Here is a 14,934-nt window from a genome sequence, read left to right on the forward strand (position 1 = left end):
ACTGTCCCCCCACACATTCTAGCCCTTGGGTCTAACGCTGTCATGCCTGTCCTTGTCTATCTGCTGAATTTCTATTTATCCTCTGCCTCAGTGCCAGCTGCTTGGAAACATGCTAGAGTTTGTCCGCTATTAAAACAGTCAGGTGTTTTCAAAAAGGTTTTAACCCCTTCGCTGCTAGGCCTTTCCCCCCCTGTGCTAAGCCTTTTTTTGGTTATATGGGGTAGTGCGCACTTAGGCCCCTGTAATTTTTTGAATACATAAGGTATCCACGCCAAATTTGCGTCCTTTTCTTCCAACATCATGGGAATTGTAAAGGTACCCAGGGTTTGTGGATTCCCCTTGAGGGGTCCCAGAAATTAGCCAAAATACAGCAAAATTTTGTTTTTTTGGGGAAAAATGGGAAAATCGGGCTGCAAATGAAAGCGCCTGGGTTTTTCTCTGCAAATGGTATCAAGAAACGGTTTGTGGGCTGTAATCATCACTTTCCCAGCTTTTAGGGAATGACAGACTTCTGTCAGAAAACCAACATTTTCTACACAGTTTTGGCATTTTTCTGGGACATAGCCTATTTTTGCTATTTTTGTGCTTTCAACCTCCTTCCAGTTAATGGTAGAAATGGGTGTGAAAGCAATGATGGATCCTGGAAAGCTATACATTTTAGAAAAGTAGATGACATTCTGAATTCAGCAAGGGGTCATTTGTGTAGATCCATCAAGGTTTCTTTATAGAAACTAACAGTTAAATATAGGAAAAATTGAAACTTAGTTGAAAAAAACAGCCTTTTATGTCAACGTTTTCACCTGTAACTTCTTCTAATTATGACAGCTCTTTGAAAGCAATATAACGTTACATCCGCTGGACCTTCCTGGTTGTGGGGATATATAGGACTTGTAGGTTCACCAAGAACCCGACGAACCCAGATTCAAAAACTGAGCAGCAATTTGCAATGGTTTTTTATTATGTTCCGGGTATATAGCAATTATTGTGGGAAAATGTATACATGGAAAAATCGGTATGAAAGACACCTATGTATTTCTGAAATGGGAACAAATTATAGAGTTAAGAAACAGAACATATTTGCACATTTTCGAAATTGGTAATACTCATACTAGCATGAGAATTATCGGTCATTTTTCAAAATGACTTCTTTTTACACAATGTCTTTCATTTGGAAGGCAGCAATGCATCAAAAATCAATATGTAATAACAGTTGCTTTACAAATCTGAATTACCCTAAGTCTCCCGATAAAAATTGTACCTCACTGTGGTGGAAAGTTCTGGAATCTGCGTGGATCCACAAATTTCCACCCACCCCACGTTCCTCAAAGTCTTCCGAGATAAATGGAACCTTACTTGTGTGGGACGGCCTAGTGCCCGCGAAAGGAAGCGGTACAAAACGCAACGTGGTCATACCTCAATTTCTCAGGGAAACATGACCCTTTTTTGGCAAAGTGCCTAGCTGTAGTTTTTGAACCCTAGCTCTGCCGGCACCTAGGGAAACCTAGCAAACCTATACATTTTTTAAAACTAGACACCCAGAGGAATCCAGGATGGTGTGACTTGACTGCCTCCCTCCAGGGTCTGTTACCCAGAATCCCTCGCAAACCTAAAAAATTGTCCAAAAAAACACAATTTCCCCACATTTCTGTGGTGGAAAGTTCTGGAATCTGCGTGGATCCACAAATTTCCCCCCACCCCGCGTTCCCCAAAGTCTTACGAGAAAAATGGTACCTCACTTGTGCGGGTTGGCCTAGTGCCCGCTACATGAAACAGCGCAAAACGCAATGTGATCACACCTCAATTTCGCAGTGAAAAATGACAATTTTTGGCAAAGTGCCTAGCTGTAGTTTGTGAACCCTAGCTCTGCTGGCACCTAGGGAAACCTAGCAAACCTATACATTTTTGAAAAATAGACACCCAGAGGAATCCAGGATGGTGTGACTTGACTGCCTCCCTCCAGGGTCTGTTACCCAGAATCCCTCGCAAACCTAAAAAATTGTCCAAAAAAACACAATTTCCCCACATTTCTGTGGTGGAAAGTTCTGGAATCTGCGTGGATCCACAAATTTCCACCCACCCCGCGTTCCCCAAAGTCTTACGAGAAAAATGGTACCTCACTTGTGTGGGTTGGCATAGTGCCCGCGACAGGAAACGGCGCAAAACGCAACGTAGTCACTCCTCAATTTTGCAGTGAAAAATGACCCTTTTTTGGCAAAGTGCCTAGCTGTAGTTTTTTAACCCTAGCTCTGCCGGCACCTTGGGAAACCTAGCAAACCTATACATTTTTTAAAACTAGACACCCAGGGGAATCCAGGATGGGGTGACTTGACTGCCTCCCACCTGGTCTGTTACCCAGAATCCCTCGCCAACCTAACAAATTGTCCAAAAAAACACATTTTCCCCACATTGCTGTGGTGGAAAGTTCTGGAATCTGCGTGGATCCACAAATTTCCACCAACCCCGCATTCCCCAAAGTCTTACGAGAAAAATGGTACCTCACTTGTGTGGATTGGCCTAGTGCCCGCGACAGGAAACGGCGCAAAACGCAACGTGGTCACTCCTCAATTTCGCTGTGAAAAATGACCCTTTTTTGGCAAAGTGCCTAGCTGTAGTTTTTGAACCCTAACTCTGCTGACACCTTGGAAAACCTAGCAAACCTATACATTTTTTAAAACTAGACACCCAGGGGAATCCAGGCTGGGGTGACTTGACTGCCTCCCACCAGGGTCTGTTACCCAGAATCCCTTGCAAACCTAAACAATTGTCCAAAAAAACACATTTTCCCCACATTTCTGTGGTGGAAAGTTCTGAAATCTGCGTGGATCCACAAATTTCTACGCACCCCACATCCCCCAAAGTCTTACGAGAAAAATGGTACCTCACTTGTGTGGGTTGGCCTAGTGCCCACGACAGGAAACGGGTCAAAACGCATGTGGTCACACCTCAATTTCGCAGTGAAAAATTAGCCTTTTTTGGCAAAGTGCCTAGCTGTAGTTTGTGAACCCTAGCTCTGCCAGCACCTACGGAAACCTAGCAAACCTATACATTTTTGAAAACTAGACACCCAGGGGAATCCAGAATGGGGTATCTTGACTGCCTCCCACCAGGTTCTGTTACCCAGAATCCCTTGCAAACCTAAAAAATTGTCAAAAAAACCACATTATCCCCACATTTCTGTGGTGGAAAGTTCTGAATCTGCGTGGATCCACAATTTCCACCCACCCCGCGTTTCCCAAAGTCTTACGAGAAAAATGGTACCTCACTTGTGTGGGTTGGCCTAGTGCCGGCGACAGGAAACGGCGCAAAATGCAATGTGGTCACACCTCAATTTCCTCAGTGAAAAATGACCCTTTTTTGGCAAAGTGCCTAGCTGTAGTTTGTGAACCCTAGCTCTGCCGGCACCTATGGAAACCTACCAAACCCACACATTTCTGAAAACTAGACACCCAGGCTTCTAGGGAGGTATGGCTTGTGTGGATCCCCCAATGTTTCCTTACCCAGAATCAATTTTAGCTGCAAAAATCACTTTTTTCACACATTTTTGTGTGGGAAAGTTGTGGCATCACCGGGCTCACACAAATTTCCTACCACCCAGCGTTCCCCCAGGTCTCCCGATAAAAATTGTGCCTCACTTGTGTGGGAGGCCCAAGTACCCGCGACAGGCAAAGGCCCAAAACGTAGTGAGGCGACATCAAAATTGCCTATCTCAAAACCACCTGGTTTGAAAGGGGGGGTCACCTGGCTAGCAGTGCATTAATCGACCCGTGGGTGATGTCATTCCCCAAGTGGACCAGCTGTCAGATCTGCAGGCGCTGATAGCAGAGAAGCTAAAACAGTGTCATGCAAGGAATGATCACATGTCCGAGTCCGTGAAGCCAAGCCAAAGTCTCTCGCAGTTGGTGGTTTGGTCATAATAAAGAATCGGAATTCCCTAAGCAAATTCATGCTCCCTTTCAGGGTTGATCCCTGGCAAATACAAGCTGTGAAGGGCACAATGATCACCGCCAAGAAAGCAGGAGAGACTGTTACAAGGAATGTGTCCTGTTTCAAATGGTACCAGACTCATGCTAGTCAGACTGTGGAGACACCATCTGGAACCATGAACAATGAAGTTGGACATAGTGGTAGCTGTGTCCCTCAGGAATCTCTCCTGGGCAGGGAATCTACGCCGGTTACCTCTGGTCTGGGATACTGAGGCTGCAGCAACTGTTGTTTATCCTCCAAGGGAGTTGAGCTTCCAGAGCTCTCCTGCTGTTCATCAGTGTCCACCAGTGGGAGGCATGGTGATGTTTCGGATGATGGTGGTCAGCAAGGAAATGGGAGGTACCATCTCAGACCACGTCCTGCAAGGTCTTCTCGTCTGAAGGACTGTGTGTTGGTTTGAAACATAGTAAAGTGAAATCTTTTCTTTTGTTTTTCTCTCTCTTTCTTCCCTTTCTGTTTTTCCATCTTTTTTTTGTCTTTTTCGCCTGGGGGCACTTGTATCTATTTATTACCTGTGTATTAGGGTCTACTGTGTTTTTGTTTGAAATAAAGGACGAATGTTATGTTGGATGCCTTTTCCACCACTAGCGTTAATGTCAGTGGTGTTCAAGGTGCAAACCCTCCTTTCTGCAGGCGATGGTTGGTGCCGGCAGGGAGAGGGGTCAAACTAATAAAAGAGACCCGGGGGACCAGCCTCGTGGTTACTACTCCACTGCATATGTGTCTGTGTCCTCTTTATACCAAGCCTGTACTTCACCCGGCCTACGCCACCATACAATTTAACAACCAGGAATAGAAGTTATCCCAGATACCTTTGCTTTTAGCTAGACCTAAACATCACCAACATATTATTTGGGAACAGACACGTGAACTACAATGATTGTGATAGCGAGACGACTGATATGGAAAAGATAAAGTTCAGTCACTCAGTGAGAGGAAAAATACAAAAAAGAGCTGACAGCGGAACATAGCTTTTGAACAAACCTCATTGAATGTCAAGCGAGATGCTGACAAGTACGAATTTGCCATTATTTGATAAGACAGAGGCAGTAAGTGACCATATATCGAACTGAAAACAGTGTAGAGCAGAACTGCAACCATAAAAGCTGAAACACATGAGAAAGGTAGACAACAATCTGGAATTTCACTGTAGGTTTACTATTGATAAGAATAAATTGATAATGAGTGGGATGTGCTTGATATTGAATACTAAAGATAGGAAACTGAGTACACAGTAATTTAAAAGAAGGGAATTACCTAAAAAACCATGCAAGTAAACAGTGATGGAGCACTAATGAGGAAACCTACAAGAGAATGCTCCATTCAATAATTTATTAAAAGTTGTATTACTTATTAGATATTGCTTTTTAAGATAGTAAAGAGTTGTGAAAGAAAAAAGCTGATATTCGAAGTACCGGACAGATACATTCAGAAGGTAGCTAAAATATTCATGTGATTTGTTTTTTAAGTTCAAACTGAAAATTATCAGAGCTGAGACATCCTGCAAACCTATAGGCACACCTGTAAATTTAGTCCATTTAGATCCTTCTTCTAGTTTGATTTTCTTTCTATTAAGACTGTAAAAGATCTTATGAGAACTATTCGACCCCCGGGGCCTCGAAATGCCATCTGCCTTGCACATTTCTTAAATCTCTTGCACCAGTTTTAGGCCATGATCTGAAAGACAATCTTTAACTGCTGTGTGCTGCAGAATAGAAGAGGTATATTTTGTAGCTCTTTTGAAAAAGCTCATTTAGCCGTATCAGATGTAAGTAACTACCCACCCATCTCTTACCTCCTTTATTCCGCTAAGCTGTTAGAGAAGTTTGTGATGCAAAATACCCAGGGTTTTCTTGAGCTTACTCAGTTATTTGTATTTTTCCAAGCAGTGTTGCAATCAGGGAGCAGAATACAGTTGGCAGTCCTGCTAGTACTTGACAACTTGAGGAGCAAGGCCAATAATGGTGGTGTTGGTACTCTTTTTCTTTTGGATCTGTCGGTTGTCGTGAACACTATCTACCATGCTCTTCCAGAGATCCCCTATTTTCTGGAGCGTATCTCCATGGAGCTGTTGTCAGTGCCTTGATCCAGTCATAACTGGAGTATGGCAAAGGTTTCACCTGGAAGAGGATCATGACTTCATTGCGATTAGTTAGTTGGTTGTCTTTGCAGGCATGGTCGTATCTCCTCCCTTTTATGCAGGGTTTACTGGTTACCGGTAAAAAAGAAAATTCTATTAGTCCTGATTCCCAATGCAATCCACATCTGGGCCTCTTTACAACTGATTGTGCAATCTCCTCTGGTCCCTCAGAAGGTCTCACGTGGCTATTTGCTACGGAATAGGTGGCATGTGGCCTTTTCATTAACAACTGTAAAATGAGTTGAAATTGGCTTCTGGTTCATTTGTGATGAGAAATGTATTTGCTTCCATCCTGCAAGAGTCTGAAACTTGGTTATACAATCTCACGTTCCAAGTAGCCAATGCTTTGTGTTCACTTCTCACTTGGCACCAAGCAACTACACCAGGATCGAACATTATAATAAATACCTTAAACATGCCCTAAGACGTGAGGATGAAAGATGATATCCAACAAATGTTGAGTAGCTGACGAGTACGGGGTAAATATTCAGAGAATGACTGTGCAGGGGCTGAGCCCATGTTTATCTGGGTAAGTGTTATGTCAGTTAAAGTGGGAAACAGGGCACATTCATTTAACTAGCAAGCTTCCCATAGAATCTAGAAGGCAAAGGAATCAGTTAAAGGAGGGTTGAAAACTGAGTGTGATGGATTCTGTAGACTGAGAATCGAATGTAAAGAAACATTAGGTTGCAGTAAGAACTGGCATGAAAGAGGCCTTTTTTTGAATAAGTGATTTTGGGAAAGATAAAGAAAGAAAAAAACGAAAGAGAAAACAGACTAGAAGATTAAGTAGAGTGTGGCAGGAGTGGTGTAATGGATACATTCGACTATAAAGTAATCAGGAGAGATGCCAGGAAGACAATACCATGCTGTTAGGTGCAATCACAAATGACCCCTTATTAATAAAGGCTAAAATCCCACTTACTGATCATGCTGCTCCACCGATTGGTCTCAATGGAAGTCTAAACCGCTTCTTTTTTTGGTATACTTCTGCAGGACTTCTAGATGCGACCTGCAGTCCCTGCAGGGCGGTGTACGCAAGGAGAGAGGGTCAGCACCACAATGGTTCAGAGAATGGATTCAGTGAAACCAATTCTCAATTTGAGCTGGTGGTTGCTGGTGGGGGCCACTGGCCCTCATTTCTGGGAACCAGCACTTATTTGGTTGCATCAGACATTACCAAAAGCAACAGAGGAAAAAAGACACAAAGCTGAAAGAAGGTAAAGAGAAAGACGAAAAGAAACTGTCTCTAGGGGGTTATGATCCGAAAAGGTCTTTGCTAAGTGTCTAGTGTCCATAACTTGATACGCTATGGAGGTGGAACACATAATCCGATCGATCCTGGTGTGTAACTGGTGCACCGTGGAGAAAAAGGAATACTTCCTGTGGAGCGGATGCTTGAATCGCCATACGTCACAGAGGGACCAATCCTCCACCCAGTTGCATAGGGTTTCCGCGTGTTTACAAACCATCGTGTCCCTCAGGGGTGGATGAGAACGGTCTAGTGACGTATCCATGACCACAATACAGTCGCTTCCTATGAGCCATGGATACACTTCCCACCCGGCCAAAATGAAGTTCAGACTCAGGAAATATTTGTGTTGGTCATAATTCGGAGTATAAATGTTCCCTAAAACAACCGGCGAACCGTCTAGGGTGCACATAGGAATATGTACCTGCCCTGTGTATCTACCCGCTTGTCCAGCAACACAAATAGTATACCCCCTTTTATTCAAATCGTCACCTCACGGGCAAATGCAGAATAATTCATGGATATTACCTGTCCACTCCATTTTTTCCTCATTTTCGCAGCTTCTGCCTCCATTAGGTGCGATTCCTGGAGGAAACCCATAGGAATCAAAGGGAAGCCATTGACCATTACCGATTTGGTAAATACCGAATCGGTAATAGGGGGAGCATATTCAAGGGTGGCAGGGTGGCACATTGACACCCTGTTGCACCCCTGAATCGTGCATGTGTGCACATGTGGCACACATACATGCCCTATGGCCATGTATGTCTGCCACATGGCACTGTCAAAACAGCAAAAAATAGATTTTTGAAAGGTATTCGATATTTATCACCAACCTGTATTTGGTGGTAAATACCGAATCCTGAATACAATAAAACACTCACTTGAGTGCTCCCTACATATTATTTAAGGATTCGGTAATTTACCGAATCTGTATTTTACCGATTCGGTATTTTACCGATCCATTACCGATTCGGTAAATTACCGAATCCTTAAATCATGCCTCCTACATCTCAAATGCCTAAATACCGGTCGGTAACGGGATATTTACCGAAAGTCTGAAAATTAGGATTTTTCTTAGTTTAGTAGTAGTATAGTTAGGACTCCTAACTTTAGGACTCCTAAATGCCTTCTGTGAATACCGAAAGTCTTAAAATTAGGATTTTTCTCAATTTAGTAGTCCTAAATCTAAATTTAGGACTACTAAATTGAGAAAAATCCTAATTTTAAGACTTTCGGTATTCACAGAAGGCATTTAGGAGTCCTAAAGTTAGGACTCCTAACTTCTGTGAATACCGAAATGAGTAAGTGCCTTCTGTGAATACCAAAATGAGTAAGTGCCTTCTGTGAATACCAAAATGGTAGTAAGTTTAGGATTTTGTCTTAAGTTAGTTCTGTGAATCGGGCCCTCAATCTCCCCGTGCCTAAAACCCCTGTTTAATGTATCTGGTGCTCACGCTCCAATACCTCCTGGACCATTTTGCTCTAAATAAAACTACAAAAAAAACTAAAAACGGGAGCAATACATTCGTGCTGTCCATGTTTTAGCGCTCGCAAGGCAGCTGATGTAGACTTTTCTGTTTCTGCCGTCCCACTTGGACGGCCTGCTTCCCTTCTGAAGTAAAAGGTTTATTATCTTTATGGGGCCATGTGTTGCTCATAAAGATAAGAAACCTTTTACATCAGAAGGAAAGCAGGCGAGCCAGTCCAAGTGGGACGGCTCAAAAAGAGAAAAGTGTACGTCACGAAGAGCTCTTTCCTAATGGCTGGCCACCGTTTACCATAAACGGTGACGCCGGCCAATGGGAAAGAGGGGCGGGGCTTTAAGCCCGATAGTCAAAGCCCCTTAAAATCATAAGATCTCGCCAGCAAGACAGCGCATGTGCGCAGCCTACGCAGGCAAAACCTAAAAACCTTACATTAGGTGACATTATAAGATTTTTACTGCATAAATACATTTAAAAGGTAATAAGAACAAGGTCATCGTTAAAAATATCCATTAGAGAGTTTCAAACTCATAACGGTTCCAAATCTGGATCACACTCATAATAAGATTTAAAACTGCCTGTCGTATTTCTATCATTGTTCGTTTTTGTAAAAATTAAATTGCTAACCGATGTTGCTTGGTCTCTGCTTAACACAGCAAGGGTACCAAAAAACACGGTTTTTGGCCCTAAGTATAGTAGACAGAATAAAAAAAGTGATATGCTTTGCTTTGAAACATTGTTACAATGACATGGTGTTAATTTGCGCTGCCAAGCGCATTGCATTGGAAAAGCAACTTTTAAATTCATTCAATTTAGACTAACATAAGTTAAATAAAGTAAATAATTTGCATTCTCTGTCCATCCCAAAGTTATGGTGAATGGCTCTGCTGTTTGAGGTTGTAAATTGTTTACAGACAGTGAGAAAAAGGAAACATAGGTGAGAGGGGCAAGAGTCTTCCTATGTGGATGGCTCTGGAGGAGCTGTACCCTGCCCTGATTGCACTTCCAAAGGCCCTGCCTGCAGCACACCCAAAGGAACCTGACACCAGGCCTGCCCTAACCTTTTCACCCTAGACAGCTTGGAGCCAGGGCTAGGGGAAGGGGAAGAAATGACCATAACCAATATAGGTGGTAGGACAGGGAATTCCCCCACACAAAGGCTGGCAGTAGATATAAACTTGGGACCTTCAAAACCCCTCATCAGAACACTCCTGGACTTGTCCTGCTGCCAGAAAGACTGACCTGCTGCTGGAAGGACTGCTTGCTGTCTGAATAGGGAAGATTGGACCAGCTCCCTATCCAGTGTGACTCCAATGGTCAGGTAGCTGAATTCCTGCTTTAGCTATAGAGACACAACAAGTTTCCAGAGAACTCCCTGCAATTGTCCAGTTGACCAGGACCAACTGGATCTGCCTGAGCCCTGGTGCTGGTCTCTGCTGAAGTGAGTCCTAATCCCCATGAGTCAATCCCCCCCCAAGAGTCGAGTCTTTGCAATTGTCCCCAGATCCTGGCCCTTTGGCTGGCATCAGTGAGAACTCCTCCTGAAGAAAAGATGAAGATACAGACGTTTTGGGCTCCTTGTGACCATGAAATGGCCTCTTCTTGCTGAGAATTGACTGCCCACATTGACTGGCAACGTGAGACCTGCACTTCGCACTGAGAGTGACTGCTTGCTATGATCAACCAACTCAAAGCCTCAGAGACGACTGACTCTATGCGCTACAGCAATGACAGTTCACGATGATAAACCTACTCTTCACACCGACAGCCTCCTCCTCCGCCAATAGGAATGGAACTCTTTGTGCGGACTTCGAGAAGGTGCTCCCTAAGTGGGACTCACCTGCTCCCTGTATCCGCCCCACGATCCTTCGTGATCAACCTGAACTAGTGACATTTCCTCAGTCTAGTGCAATCAGATAAACATGAGTGGCACATTGTGGTTCTTGGTGCTATTTTCACCTGAAACTTTAAAAACGGATATCTGCGGTTATACAGAGTGGATTTATGTTGTTCTGGTACCATCATATTTATTTTAAAACACTTGATTGTTCTGAATAGATTAAGGATTTTTTATTGGGTTGTGTTTTCTCTTTATTACTGTTTGTGTTCTGCATAAATACTTTACACATTGCCTCTAAGTAAAGCCTGACTGCTTTGTGCCAAGCAGCCAGAGAGTTAACCACAAGTTAACTTTGTGACTTTTGTGGTTCACCTTGAGATGGATTTGTGTTTGTTATTCGAAGGGGGCTTCCACCCTTCTCAACTGATAACCCAATTTCTTGGGATGACAGTTTGTCATGGGTAGATATGGGACCTGTAGCCTGCCAACAGTGTTTTACAGGGAGCATATGAAGGCATAACGCAGTGAGCAATAGGCATGGCAAGGAAGACTGAAGGAGGAAGGTATGTAAAGTGTGGAGCAGGCTTGTATGTTGGGGTAATTGAAGGTGTATATTCAGGTAGAAGGTCAGCAGACAGCAAACTAATAGTAGCAGGCAGGGAGATGCTGTTTTAGATGGAAGTGGAGACAAAGAAATGTAAATGTTTGGACACGCAAGCTTGCCACAATATGAGAGAAAAGGAACAGCACAGGTAGGTTTTGGAGTATGATAGTATCTGATGGCCGACAGATGGCCAGAAGGCAGCACGCTGTACAGAAAAGAAGAAAAAGTTCAAAACTGTTTAAAGCAGGATGGCTGAGAAGCAGGAAGCCAGAAGGAAATTGAAGGAGGCAAGCCAATGGGATGGGAGCTACCAGTCATGGTGGTAGACTGGACTACGCATATAAAGTAGGAAACAGGGGTTACAGCAAGTAGACTAAGGCTTATCAGGGCCATAGAAGACTAACTTATGCCAACAAAATGAGAGGGCACAGACTGCAAGAAGGGTGTCGGGAGATTAGGAGAGGCTGGGTGTGCAGTTTGGGGTACCGGAGACAGACATGGTGCATTGGGCTAGTGGCTGTAAACAGGAATAAATGCTGGACCCAGCAGGTTGCTAATACTCAAGATTTCCTGCTTGGATATGCTTGTCAGTCTCTTACTAGTGGACAGTTTATCAGGTCTATGATTGAGTTTTCTCGAGACCTGGGAGGTCATCATATGTTCCCATTCTTTGCTCTCAACTCCATCTGAAGCCTAATCAGCAACACCAATTCCCTTTAGGACTGGCATTTCCCCCATCAGTAACCCTTGCAATCAGTTACAGACCAGTCCCTCTCATCCCATCTTGGCACTACCGCTATCATCTGGGAGTTAGCATTGGTGAAAAAACAAAAATGTTCTTACAGTTCTACACTTTTGCCATCTTTCCTTCTTTCTGTCTTCAGGGAACCCTATGTTATTTACCACTTATAGCTTTTGAACTCTTCTACCCTAGCTGATGGATACATTTTTGCTCATTCTTCTGGTACTACCTTGGAGAAACACTCAACCAATCTTATAATTCCTCTACCCCAAGACCCAGATTTTCTAAAACATCATGCAATGCAATACAGTAAGACAACGTGCTGCACTATGCTGTGTGACAGGGAGAGAGCAGTAATGAGCCACATCTATTAAGGTATGATGCATACATGCTGTCTCTCTGCGATGGCACACTGAGTGCTGCCTAGCGAGAACGCAGGTACCCTTGCACTGTTAGGTTTGAAATTCCCCGTCCTGCAATGCACTTGTTCTATGCCATAATAGGTTAGCAGTGTGTGGCTAAATATACCAATTTGAATACACGTTACACAACCCGCTGAGTTATCCTCGTAATGTGCAGGATTCAGTCAGCAAGTGTGACTCCATTTTGCATTTCGCAATTCCTATTAGGCTGCTTAAACTGGGCCTCAGTTAGGCCTCGTTTCTCATGTTGCTTGCCTCAGCAGAACACTGTATTTCGTTGTTATTTTTCTTTGTTGCTCAAGGCTGTTTTCTAACCCGCTAATGAATAGGTCACTTTGCCATGGCAATGCTTATCTCAATGTGTAGTTTCTGCTCCCACGTTAGGAGATGCTGGACCCATCGCAGTGGCCTTGAGGCCTTGATAACGTGTACCCAACTGGCAGGTGTTAGCTCATCCTACTGCGCCTCTTTGTTCATGTTCGGCTCAGGCCGGTAGTTTTCCATTATGGGTATGGTTGAGGGCTTCACGAGAGGAATGATTATCCACAGCAGACTGTTTGGGGGCCAGTCCCTTGGCAGACATCTTAGGGTGCAGGTCTGATTGGACTCCTCTGCAGAGTATTGCCAGTAACCATGTAAGTTTGTATTCTCTATTGTCTGACAGACTCATCATCATTGGGAAGGCATAGCAGGTGGTTGTGAGTAGCCCGCGTGGCCCCTAGGGGCCACGTCCTTCAGCACCATGGTACACATTCCTGCACAAAAACAATCCTCAGAGGCAGGTCAAAAGAGGAAATAACGAAGAGAAATAAACATATTTGTCCTCGGTACCCCTCTGTTTGGACGGCGTAGCTTGTTGATGCATTCCCAGGTTTACTATTCTTAGTAAATCTGGGACTGTGCCAAAAATTCATGGGTGGATTGTAGGAAGCTGGCTCTTTATAAAGTGTACCAAAATGTGGTGCAATGTGCTGAGAGTCCATGTATCCCTTATTAGTGTACAGGGACTTGCTTTAACAATCCCAAAGTGCTCTATTTGTGGTAGTGTGGTCGAGCAGCCTTAGGCTTTTCAGAGGGGAGTGTTGTACATTTGTTGTACACACAGATTCAATAAATGAGATACACACTCAAGGAAATCCAACACCAATTAAGAAAATAATGTAGAGTTTTATATTAATTTAAACACCAAGATGCACGACATTAGGTAAGTACTTTTCGTGTTACCAATTTTCAGAAACACAGAAAATACAGCTGACAGATTTGAGGTATGTGCCTATAAACACGGTAATGTTATCTTATGTGAGTTACTGGGTTGTTTTTCTGGACTTAAGGTAAGTGATGGCCAAGGTCCTTAGAACAGCCAGCAGTTCCAGTTTATCTGCCCTGGTTTGTCCGAGTGCAGAGGTGCTAGTCACAAGGGTAGCCTCGAACTCTACCGATGGGAAAACCTGAAACAAGAAAAAGGCTGCAAGTGAGGATAGGGAGAACAGTCCGGCAAAACTCAAAGGGGGGTTTGACTCTCAGGGGTCTCTAGAGCAATGGTGCACTGTAGGTAGGCCAGGCTTGGGCTGTGGGGCTCGGGTGCAGAGGTGTTTTGTCCAGTGGGTCGCTTTTTTGGGTGTACCTGGAGATGGGGACAAACAGACATTCAGATCACTCTCGATGGTAGCCTCTCTGATGCTGACTTCCTACGTTAGTAGGTCGGTCTTGGTGGTGTGGGTGTCCAGGCTGGACACTAAAGAATCCTTGGCTGCTGCAAGGGCTCAGTACCCCGGGTATTGCAGCAGGGCGGCTCCTTGGGTCCTGGCATGGTCAAAATTTCTAGGGAGACGTATCTGACCTCCTGGAGCATGATGAACTCCTCCGGGAATGCTGATTACTTGGTGGACCCAGGGGTTAGCAGAACGGTGTACCAGGTTGATGCGGTCGGTGACTGCAGGCTGCAGGAAAGTGGCTCCCCCACTTCAAGGGAGATGCTGGCTGGTTTGTGAAGTGCTGGCAGCCCTCCAGGGCTTTTGGCGAATGCACAGCTGCAGGACAAGTTGGGTCTTTGAAATTGCAGAGACAGGAGCAGGCAAGAAGGGATCGGCGCCAAGTCCACAGCTAGTTCACAGTTCTGGCAATCTTCATCTCTTTCTTTGTCTTTCTTCTTTAGTCAGGTGAATCTGTGTTCCTGGTGACAGGGGGCCCCTTAAATGTTCAATTTAGGGGTGTTAAGGGGATTGTAGAGTAGTTGCCAATGGATTACTGGCCTCTGGGGTCACTACACCCCATATATGGCCACTTCCTGTGGGGAGTGGGCATAACACTGTCCCATAATTCATAATTTAACATATCCAAGATGGTAAAATCCTTCTTTTTGTGCCCACTTCTGGTAGCCTACCTTAGCCTGACAGTGTAACACGCCTCCTTGCATTGCTAATTTCCCACCTGTCTTGTGCCAAATGAGCCTCTGGGCAGGTG

This window comes from Triturus cristatus, chromosome 3_1, assembly GCF_964204655.1.
Source record: "Triturus cristatus chromosome 3_1, aTriCri1.1, whole genome shotgun sequence".
NCBI classification, from domain to species: domain Eukaryota; kingdom Metazoa; phylum Chordata; class Amphibia; order Caudata; family Salamandridae; genus Triturus; species Triturus cristatus.